At 41.6% G+C, this 11687-nt stretch overlaps 1 protein-coding gene across 1 annotated transcript in view; it reads right to left on the reverse strand.

The window, feature by feature from the left end:
- The window catches only part of Slc26a5 (solute carrier family 26 member 5), a 60210-nt gene extending 51605 nt beyond the window's left edge, over positions 1-8605 (reverse strand). The window contains exon 1 of the mRNA XM_036181828.1: positions 8552-8605. The gene's annotated coding sequence lies outside the window, so the exon portion shown is untranslated. The remainder of the gene's footprint in view (positions 1-8551) is intronic.
- Between the last annotated feature and the right edge of the window lie 3082 nt (positions 8606-11687).

Raw genomic sequence — 11687 nt, forward strand, 5'->3', positions numbered from 1 at the left:
GTAGTCTAGGCTGGCCTTAAACTCACTCTATAGCAAGGATGACGGTGGCTTTCTTATCATCATGCCTCCACTTCACCCCACCCCCAAGTGCTGCGATGACAGGCATGCTGGGGAACCAAACTCAGGGCTTCATGCAAACTAGGCAAGCACGATCCCAGTTGAGCTACAACACTTCCCAGGCTTTCTGTTCTTGATATTACATCCTATTAGCACCCTCCCAACTACTACGACTAATTTCCAAATCTCTATAGCTGGGTTTGATGCTCTATACCTGTGGTTCCAATTAGTTGAGAGAATCAGCAGGAGATTTCTTTAGCCCAGGAATTAGAGGCAAGCTCAGACAACACAGTGAGACTTTTCAGAAAGTAAACAATCTCTAGAATCAAGAACCACTGCTCTAAACAGTAAAATTGTATCTATCTTACAAATTTATCAAATTTAGATATTATCTATGAATGCTTACCATGAAAAATGAGTATTTAAGTGTCTTTATGCACTCCCATTTTTATTAAGTTACACCTCTGTTTAATTTATTTACCTATGTAACCAATTAGGCTAATTCATTCTTTCTGTTATCTTTTCTGTAACTTCTATTAGATACTTGTTGAAGCATCTTATATCAGTGTGTCTTGTTTTTTTGTGTGTACACGGAATATTTGTGTGTATACAAGTACATGTGCACACATGTGGAGGCCAGAGGCGGACGTTGGGTGCCTTCTTTTACTCCCCACCTTATTGCCTTGAGGCAGAGGCTCTCACTGAACACAAGCTCTCCTTCATTTTCCCTGGGCTGGCTGGCCAGTAAGAACTCTGTTTCCTCCTGTCTCTGACCCCTAATGCTGGGGCTGCAGGAGTACCCAGCTTTTTGGTGTGGATACTGGGGATTCAAACTCAGGTCTCCATGCTTGCAAAACCAGTGTTCTTTCCCAGTGATACCCAGCCTTCACTGTGTTTTGTACCTTTCACGTTTCCACCTTTTTATGTTGTTGAGTTGATACCAGCCAGTTTTCTCAGATTCAGCTTCTGTTTCACTAATATCTTTGGCTATAATATGTTATTTAAATAGTTACATTAATTCAAACAATTCTGGGCCACCAAGATGGCTTAGTAGATAAAGGTGTTTGCCTGCATAGCCTGATCCTAGAACCCACTGCAGAAGGACAGAACTGATTTCACAAAGTTGTCTTCTGCTCTGCACATGTGCTGTGGCATGCATGCTCCTAGAACCCCACCATAATAACAAAGTTTAAATATTTTAAACTAAATCTCTATATGTTCATTGTTATAGCTTTTTGAAATAGGCTCATTTAATTTTCATAATATTATTTCCTTCCTTGCTATTTTATTTTATTGTTTTAAGACAAGGTCTCTCTACATAGCTCTGGTTGTCCTAGAACCCATTATATAGACTAGGTTGGCCTTGAACTTACAAAGACCCTCTTACCTCTGCCTCCCAGTGCTGGGATTAAAGGCACCACCACCACACCTGGCCTCCTTTTGCTTTTTTATTCATTCAATATTTTTTTAACACACTTATCATCTTGTTCTTGAATTTCAAATTTTTTTTTTTTTTGAGAAAAAATTTCTGTAGTCCAGGCTGGCCTTGAACTCACTGTGGAGGACTGGAAACTTATGATCTTCTTGCCTCTACCTGCCAAGTGCTGGGAATACAGGTGTAAACCATTATGCCAGTTTTATGTCATGCTGGGTATCAAACCCAGGATTTCACACATCTTAGATTAGTACTACAGCAAAAGAGTTACGTCCCAGCCCTTCGTGTTGCTCTGCATCTCAGGCTGGCCTTGCTCTCTTAGTCTTCCTCCCTTAGTCTCCTGAGGGATGGAACTAAAGCCGTTTACCTGCCTTTCTAATGTTAACTTTTCTTTTCTGCCGGTGGCTATGTCAGAAGAACAGAAGGTAGCAACTGTTGTCTGGAGACAGGCCCACCAAAATGGGCACTATGGGTGAATCTCAGACAGGCAAGGCAGGGGCTTCAGCTCCAGAATACCTCTTGCTACTGCTGTGTCTTTACATGTTTGCTGCTGCCATTTTTTCTGGTATCTGGCATGGTGTGAATAGGTGTAGGGGGGATCCCCACTGCCTTAAATGTAGTGTGATTATCTTATGGAAATATCCCATTCTACAAAGAACCAAAACACCCCCATTTCAAGCAAGCCCCTCACTGTAGCAGGAATCTTAAAGGGTCTTATTAATAAAAACAAACCAGGAGCCAGGTATTGGGGTGAACGCTGGAAGATCAGAGAAGCAGAACAAGCCACAGCTACCTCACCTCACAGTTCCTCAGCTGATCCTGTTTCCTCAGACTGGAAGCCTCTGACTCCTCATTTAGAATGGATCTCAGCTTGAACTGCTGCTCAAAAGCCTAAAATCTTAACCAGCCAAAAAGCTTCTAGTTTCTGGTCTTCATGCCTTATATACCTTTTTGCTTTCTGCCATCACTCCCTGGGATTAAAGGCTCACTTTCTGGGATTAAAGGTGTGAGTCACCACGCTTGGCTGTATCCTTGAACACTCAGAGATACAGGTAGATCTTTGCCTCTGGAATGCTAGGATTAAAGGCTGTGCAACCACTGCCTATCTGGTATTTTAGTATTGTGGCTGTTCTGTTCCTGACCCCAGATAAGTTTATTAGTGTGCACAATATTTTGGGGAACACAATACCACCACACCTCACCCCAGTTTGAAATAAGCATGGGTTTTGAAATTCTCAGAGCTGCTGACATTGGTCCCAGGAACTCAAAAGTACAAAGTCAGGATGTTTGAAGGGCCATCCAGTAACAATTGATTAACCACAAAATGCCCCAATGCTGGAGATAGTCTATAAAGTTTGACAAACAACTGGTCAAAACTGCAAAGTAAGATAAAACAGAAATTTTGGAAAGCCCCTTAAACTTGAGCCAATCAAAATTGTACCCGTACTAGCACCCCTAACCAATGTAACCTTGTGATTTTTGCCTTTAAAAACTGAGCTTGCAGAGGGGTGGGCACCTCCTCCAGCCTCCACTGCGTCAGGGTACTAGACAAGGTCCCTGCTGCATGGCTTGAACTGCTCCAATAAACCTTGCTTTTGCATTTGGGTGAGTTTGTGTCTCTGGTGGTCTCTTTGTGGGTCTTGCGCCCAGGGCACAGCATTCTGTTGGGCATTTTTACCTGTGGATTATTATGAAGATGATTTCCTCTTAAAGCTGTACTGTTTAACTAAAGCAATGATTTTATACAGCAATAGTATTAACTTAAATAGAATTTTGATGATACGTACAGTGAGGGATTGTGACAGAGGTTAGTTTAGTGGGAGAATTAATGTAGGTAAAGTAGGCAATAGTGTTACCCCCACCCCTGATGAAGCAGGGGCTGCAGAGGGTAGAAAATAGGGCCAAGGAAGTAGCAGCATCTGGGACTTATGCCTTCTCTTGAGGAGTCCAATAGACTGTGCTTAGGTTAATGATTAAGGAAAACAATGGTGTCCCAGAAGCTAGGCTAGCTTAAATTCTTCTAATCCTAACATGTTGGGAGATGTGTTCACAGGTTTTGGTGTGAATCATAGCTAAACAAAGCTTTATTTTTGGTTTTGGTTTTTCGAGACAGAGTTTCTCTGTGTAGCCTTGTGCCTTTCCTGGAACTCACTTGGTAGCCCAGGCTGGCCTCGAACTCACAGAGATCTGCATGCCTCTGCCTCCCGAGTGCTGGGATTACAGGCCTGCGCCACCACTGCCCAGCCTAAACAAAACTTTAAATAATGACAAGGTTAGGTTAAGACGTTTGTGTTAATGGCTTTGAGATAGAAAATCTTGGGAACAATTTAAAGTTTAGGAAAGGCAAATAGTGAGGGACTTGTTGAGGTCAGGGAACAAGAACAAAGACAGCTTGGTTATTATTATCTGACTTGCCTTTCTTGCTAGGATGGGTTGGTGATCAAGGATGATGATTAATTCTTTGTATCCATTTCTGCTCTCAGCTTCCTAATATAAAAAACTGTTGCTAAGTGGGTGTGCATCCTGAGGATTTAAAATAGAGCTGACTGATTGTTTTTAATTTATGGAAGTTTACATTTGTGATTCTTTTAAACTTTTTATAAAGTTACTTTTTGAGATAAATAATAAAGTGATTGACCCTTTCTCTGCAACTGCAAAATGCAGTCTGCTACTGAAAGAACTGGCTAAGAGAAATACCTTGATTTTCTTACATCTCTGTTAATCTATAAAAAGTTGCTTGGACATGAATGTATATGAGTTCTTGGAGATAATTTGTTTTTCACATATAATACATAAAATGTTTAATCATGTAAAGGATATGGAAAACATGTTATTTTTCACCTGTATTCACTGTAATCATTCACTTGAAAAATAGAATGTAACCACATTGTAATTTTTTATATTGCTTGAAAGATTTTGCTGGGGTATATAAGCTGGAAGGGAAAAAATAAAGTTAGCTAGAAGGAAGACATCAAGAGAAGTACAGAAGGTACACATCGGGACAGAGGTTAAAAAAAGAAATAAAGAAGAGAGAAGATGATAAAGAGACCCTAAAGGTGTGTGTGCGTGTGTGTGTGCGCGCATGTGTGCGCGTGTGTGCGCGTGTGTGCGTGTGTGCGTGTGTGTGTGTGTGTGTGTGTGTGTGTGTGTGTGTGTGTGTGTGTTCCCTTTTTTTTTGCTGGTCCCAGAGAATTAAGTTTTACTCCATTAGATAGAAAGTCAAATTGAGTGATTAGCTCGCCGACCCTGTGGATTCCTCTCAATCCCTGAGCTGCTGAAGGTTGGTCCTCATGACAATTCTTTTTTTTTTTTTTCTTTTCTTTTCCTTCTTTCCTCTCTCTTTCTTCCTTTCTTTCTTTTTGAGGCAGGGTCTCTTTACATAGCCCTTGCTGTCCTGGAACTCACTTTGGAGACCAGGCTGGACTAAAACTCACAGAGATCCACCTGCCTCTGCCTCCTGAGTGCTGGGATTAAAGACATATGTCACTGCACTTTAACTTTTCTTTTAAATGCTTTGTTAGCTGATATTCCCTTATGGGAGTTGATTGGTTTTTCAAATTGTGAACACATATGAAATAAGAAAAGGAGTGTGTTTCTGTGTGCTTATAGTTTGAAAGTGTCCCTGAACTTTATGTCTACCCTGCCAGGGCTCTGGAGGCTTCACTGATTGCTGTGGTTTGGATATCAAGCATTTCCTTTAGCAAAGGCTCATGTGTTGAGGGGTTGGTCCTCAGATGGTGGGTCCAAACATCAGGCTTTGTGGGTATAATATAATTAGTCAATTGATATGCTGCTGGATTAATAACTTGACTATGTTAGTGGGGGTGCTGGGAACTTTCAGGGGTGACAGAAGGAAATAAATTACTGGGGACATGTCTTGGGGGCCATGTCTTATCTTGGAACTCTGTTAATCTCTCTTAGCTTTTTGTCCACCAAGGGGTAAGCCACATTACTTTGCATATGTTCCTGCCATGATGTTCTGCCTCACCATGCACGTGTCTAGAAGCAATAGAACCAAGTGACCATGAATCAAAGCCTCAGAAACAGCAAGCTGACATGAATCCACCCTCCTTTAGATGGTTTCTCTTAAGAATTAATCACAATGGTTCTAAACTAAGGAAGTTTGTACTGGACCTCTATGCTACATTATGATTTGAGGTTTCTGAACTATGGCAAGAGTGTCATTTTGGAGTCAACTTTATGTGTAGCACAGTCCTAGTTTGCTTGTTCAAGAGTGGCTTGGTTTTTCAAGTCTCACTCATGACCTGGAAGACGTGCTTCCTTGTGTAGTCGCTCAGCTTCCTAGTTCTCTGGTAAGGGACTGGGTAGGTCACTGGGCTGCCAAATTAACAAAATAAAACTGGAAGAGACACCCTTATTTCCAGGGCAACCAGGAAGAGAGAGATTGAAGCCTATAGTGTGGTCAGCCTTAGGGAGAAAGGGACCAAACAGGACAAGAAAAGAGCCTCACCTGGGATGTCAGACCAAGGAACACGAGGATGCTGTGACTTAGACTTAACTATAGGAACTGACCTTAAAGAATCCCACAGAAATGGGCAGGACCGACATTCTCTTCAGCACCTTCTCAAACTCTTGTCCACTATGAGGAGTTTTGGTTTTTTTTCAGATCACCTTGTTTTAGAAGCTGTACAACTCCCCTGCAGTTTTCTCTCCAGCCACTTCCCTCTGTAGCACTTGCTGCCATCTATCCTATGTTATATATACTTTCTTTCCTTTTTATCTTCTTCCTTCATGAAAATATAGCTACACGAGGATGAGGGTATAGTGCGGCTTTCATTAGAAATCTGTTGGACAGCTAAGTGAATTTATGAGGAAGAAATAAATAAAAACCACTGTTGCTTTTGTAGATTGACATTAAAAGACACACAGGGAGTTGGAGGGAGGGCTGGAGGAGGAAAGGGAAGAGGCAAGTGATGTAATCATAGTTTCATTCAATATGTTTATATGTAAGTGTTCAACTAGGGACCAATTGAGAAATTTTATCATTTCAAATTGTTTCACAGCATTTTATTATTTTGAATAAAAAATTAAAAAGTAAAGATTACCTTACGAACCAAGACAACCAAATTGTTTATACGATCTTAAACAAGTTAGATGTATGAGAGGGCAAATGCTAGTGCATAACCATATGAGTATGCTTTCGAGTTTAATAATCCTAAGTTTCCATCAAAGTTATGGTGACAAATCCATCTTTTTTCCAGTGCCTTTGTCCTTACCTTGATTCACTGTAAGCAGCTGGTAAAGAACCAGCCATGAAATAGTAAAACAGCCTGTTCCCATACTACGACATCTTATGATTGGAAATAAGCTTATCAAACGAATCTGATCCTGGACTTGTCTTTTATGGTGGCTGGAGGGTCAGGAAAGCAGGTCCTGTAGGCCTTAGGATTCTGGTATCAGTTAAGGAACTTGAGTGCAAATAAAATTCCCACTCCAGAAAAAGAAATCCTCTAAGCCAAGACATTCTCAAGAATTAAGTTAGACCCTGGGACTGGCCATCTGGGTCAGTTCAGGCATGCTTGGGCTGCCAGTTTACCCATGAAGCTCCACTCCACATACTGTATATGGAAGCCCACAGGGAACACACAGAATCATGAGTCCTAAGCTCACCTGTACTGGCACAGGCGGGATGTGCAGCTGTAGAACAAACCAAAGGGGAGTGAGTGGGGGAAAAGTTAAATGCAGTTCCTTGCCACTTGCCTGCCTCTTACCTGGGTGCTCTTTCCTCCTGGAAAACCTGCTAGTCTTTTCTTTTGTATTCTACGTAACTTAGTATGTAAAGAAAGGAGTAAGAAGAACAAAGAGTAGGATAAATGATAACGGATCACACTTTAATTAGTTATCTCTAAATCAAAGAATAACTTTTCAAGTGAGAAAATTACAGGAATTACAATGTAATGGCAAGAAGATCAGGTCCCAACAAGAAACCAAGGTAAGCAATGTCTTCTTGTTTCCCTCTCCTGGTCTGGTAATCCAATAGTCTTTGGCTACTTGAGAAAGGTGTGAGGATCACTCTTTATCTCAACTTGGCCACAGAAACTCACATTTCAGCTACAATGGAGGTGATTATCTTTATTCCTTCCTTCCCCACCCCACAATAGCAGATCATGTCAAGGCAATTTCAAGAGGCTATTAAACACTGGCATGGATACCCAGAGAAGAGATGTTATCATCCCTGGGGGCCTTTCAGAACAGCTGATCAACACGGATAGGCAGAGTTTCACCCATCAAGAGAGATGGGGAGCTGAGAACTCTGCAAAGCATTTTGGGAGTAGAGAGGGAGAAGACATAGCCCTGTGCCTTGATACAGTGAAGCCTGGCTTGGACCACTAGTATGAAATGTATGTGTATGCATGGTGAGCACTCGGTGGGTGCTGTGCTGGTGCAGGCTGTGTATGATGGGGATTTTGAGGCTTGCTTCCTTAAACAGGGACAGGGCCTCAGGTCAGTTTTTGATGATCTTCTGTCTTGACTGGACATTAGTATTTCTTAAAACAAAACAAAACAAAACAAAACCCCCAAAACAAAACAAAACAACCAAAAACTAGAGATACCTAGGGTATCAGGCCAATAAAATAAGAATATTTGCTTCAAAAATAATATTTTAAAGTAAACTTGTAGGCAATCCAAGCACAATGGAACTCTATAAAGTGTTGGGGAGCCGCTGGCCTTTGTGTTATCTTACTGTTCCATCCAGCATGACAGCTTACCCAAATGACTGTGCCTAGTTAGATTCAAGCCATGGCCTCCATGGGTTTACTCATCCAGTGACTCCTACCCATGACATGTTAGAGTTGACCATTAGTTGTTCACCTGCCATTAAGGACAGTGTTAAATCAAAGCTGGTGGATCTCTGAAAATAGTTAGCCTGAGCCTGATCAAAGTTAAAAAGTGAGAGTAAGCTCTGGTATGCTCTCATGCTTTTCTTCCAAGGTGGTGTGTGGTCCTGGCCTACAGAAAACATAAGGATTCCTTTGGTTCAGGCACAATCTCTTGCTACCTATGACCTGCTTGTATTTCCAGGAGGTCTTTACTCACCCAGATCCAATGTATAGCACAAGAGGCAGGGGATGACAATCCGGCCGGGAGCTCCAGGCACAGGACAGTAAACTGTGGTCCGGGCTGAGGGCTGGAAAAGGGACAGTACACCGTCCCCTGCGCAAAGAAGAAAGGAAAATTAAGCTAGAATTCTCCAGTTTGTTCTACGAAGGGAACTATGCCCGGGATATTTTGTATTCTTTTTATCCATGATTTTTTATTAAACTTTATTTATTTGTTTTAAAATGTATTTATTTTGTGTGTATGTGGGGGTGGGGCATGCCACAGTATTCACCTAAGAAGTGAGAGGGCAACCTGAGGGAGTTGGTTCTCTCTCTCTCCCATACAAACTCCAGGGATCAAATTTGGCTAGCAGGCTTGGTGGCAATTATCTTTACCGGCTGCACCATCTCTTCAGCATTATTCATTCACAATTAACCCATTCCCTTCCAAGACAGACTGCTATCACAGTAGTTTATGTGGCATATAATACTTAAAGATATAAGAAACCAAAATGAATATTTTTCTTTTTCTTTTTTTCTTTCTTTCTTTTTCTTTTCTTTCTTTCTTTTTTTTTTTTTTTTGGTTTTTTGAGACAGGGTTTTTCTGTGTAGTTTTGGTGACTGCCCTGGATCTTGTTCTGTAGACCAGGCTGGCCTCAAACTCACAGAGATCTGCCTGGCTCTGCCTCCTGAGTGCTGGGATTAAAGGCGTGTGCCACCACTGCCCAGAATGAATATTTTTCGAAAAGAGAAACTGTGAGGATGTGTGAGATAAAGTTCAGTGTGTGTGTGTGTGTGTGTGTGTGTGTGTGTGTGTGTGTGATAGTATATCAAACACAGAGCTTTACACTGTTTAGAGAAATACTCCACCACACACTTACATCCCTAGCTCCCTTTCTTTGGTTATTTTAAGATGGGGTCTCCTAAATTATCCAGGGTAGCCTCAAACTTGTGATACTTCTGTTTCAGCTTCCAGAGTATCTGGGCTTATAGGCTTGAGCTACCAGGCTGAAATTCAATTTTTCAACTCAATCATTCTCATACTCATAAGGACAGAGCTGTGTGTGAGCAACTGTTCTCAACTGGGGCATCAGTACCAGAAACAAATCTTTCAGGGAGCATTTTTTTTTTTCTCGAGGAGAACAATAAAAACAGAAGAATGAGAGAGTTGGTCGTGGTAGCACACACCTGTAACTCCAGCACTTGGGAGCTGGAGGGAGGGTAATAATAGTGAATTCAAGGCTAGCCTAGGACACATGAGATCTGGTGGTGGTGGGATATTTTTAACATTAAAAAGTGATCTTGAGGGGTTGGGGATTTAGCTCAGTGGTAGAGAGCTTGCCTACTGAGCGCAAGGCCCTGGGTTCCGTCCTCAGCTCTGGAAAAAAAAAAAAAAAAAGAAAGAAAAGAAAAAGTGATCTTGCTCAATTACAAAATTAGTCAGCCTTTTTAGTCTCACAGACAGTACGACTGGTACACCTCAATCATAGAAGACTACTCCAGGGTCAGATTGTTCTATTTGACAGTACATTAACTTGTATCCATTCAGTTGTGGAACTTTACCTACATCCTGGCTTCATGTCTATTTCCCTCTACCCATCTGCCCTGTTTGATGTTCCACAATGTGGGCACCAGGAATTTTCTGGAAGGTATGCAATACTTTGAATGCATGCACAGTTTCCTAGAGATGAAATCATTGCCACTCTTTGAAAAAGGCTTGTCACCACTAGTTTTAAAGGGTGACTCTGGTGATGGTTAGTGTCTAGATCAAAAGGTTTTATGTTAAACAGACTTAAAAGAATTCAGGAGGGGCTGAAGTCTTAGCTCAATAGAGTGCTTACTTTACAAAGAGGAAGCTCTGGGTTCCATCCCCAAAGCTGCAAAAGCTGGGCATGGTGGTGTGCCCCTGTAATCCCAGCATTAGAAAGGTGTGAGTAATTCTTGGCTATGTAGTTGGAAACCAGTCTTGGCTACACAAGACTGTGTTTCAAAAAATAAAATAAAACATCTCATAAAATTGGGACTTACACAAAAATATAGTGTGGAGACCCTGGAAGAGTAAATGTATCCATTTTGATTTTGTTTTGAGAGTTCACTGGTTGGAAAGCAAAGGGAAGGCATAATTTCCTCACTTTCTTCATGAATTTTAACTGTATTAATGGCAATGCAAACATCAGGGTACATCCTAGAAAACTGTTTTCTTTGGAATTATTGATACATGCAAGGGAAAAAAAATTACAGGATACATTAGAATATCCAGAAGGAATTGCAAATGAGCTGGAAACCAATTTGGACTGTCAATCAAATAGACCATGCAAGCTTGCATCAATACCTTCCTACTCAGCCAAGAAGGAAATTCCCCAGTATTCACCCCTCAACTCTGAGCAGAGCACCTATATACAGAAGACATTGAAATACTTGGATTGAGTCAATTCTTTGGTATCACTCATAAATTAATGAGGACAGTGTAACTCTGTCTAGTTTCAGAGTAGTTAAAGAGAGAACAAGGCCGTGCTGTGCGACAGAATGGGGCCCCTGGTGTTACTTAACAACCCAGAAACCTGTCCAGCAGTGCACTTAAGCTATCATCAGTCAGGGCAATCTTACCCAGGAATCCTTTACCTGTAATTCATTTCCTCCACTTGCTAAGGTCTTCTGATGCAAGGCGATTTTTCTGTTCCCATAGTTAAAAGTGTGTTTCAGCCAGGGCTGCCGCTCACTGTGGGGGCTTGCTATGCCCTAAGTTTGGCTCTCCAGGCTACGCCTCCCCCACAAATTCACATTTCATTTTTTTTCAATGCCTAGACTTTCTATTGTATGTTTCAGAGTCTCCTCCATTTCCGTGTCCTGTTAGTACCTAAGCCTGCCAGTGCATTTAACCTACAGGCCTATGGGCCTCCTGCATCCCAGGAAAACAATGAATGAGGCCCAACCCATTTGTAGATGTCAATGTCATATCATAATATCAAAGTGTTGGACACTACTGGTAGAGAATACATTGATATCCAATGCATACAATCCCCAGTTTTCCAATAGGAAACAGCTGAATCTTCCCCCAAACTGCCACTTTTGGTTCTTATCACTGGTTACTTCTAGTTCCAGTGGCACCTCCAGACCCCACTTCATGGCTAACC

Source organism: Onychomys torridus, chromosome 3 (genome assembly GCF_903995425.1).
Source record: "Onychomys torridus chromosome 3, mOncTor1.1, whole genome shotgun sequence".
Lineage (NCBI taxonomy): Eukaryota > Metazoa > Chordata > Mammalia > Rodentia > Cricetidae > Onychomys > Onychomys torridus.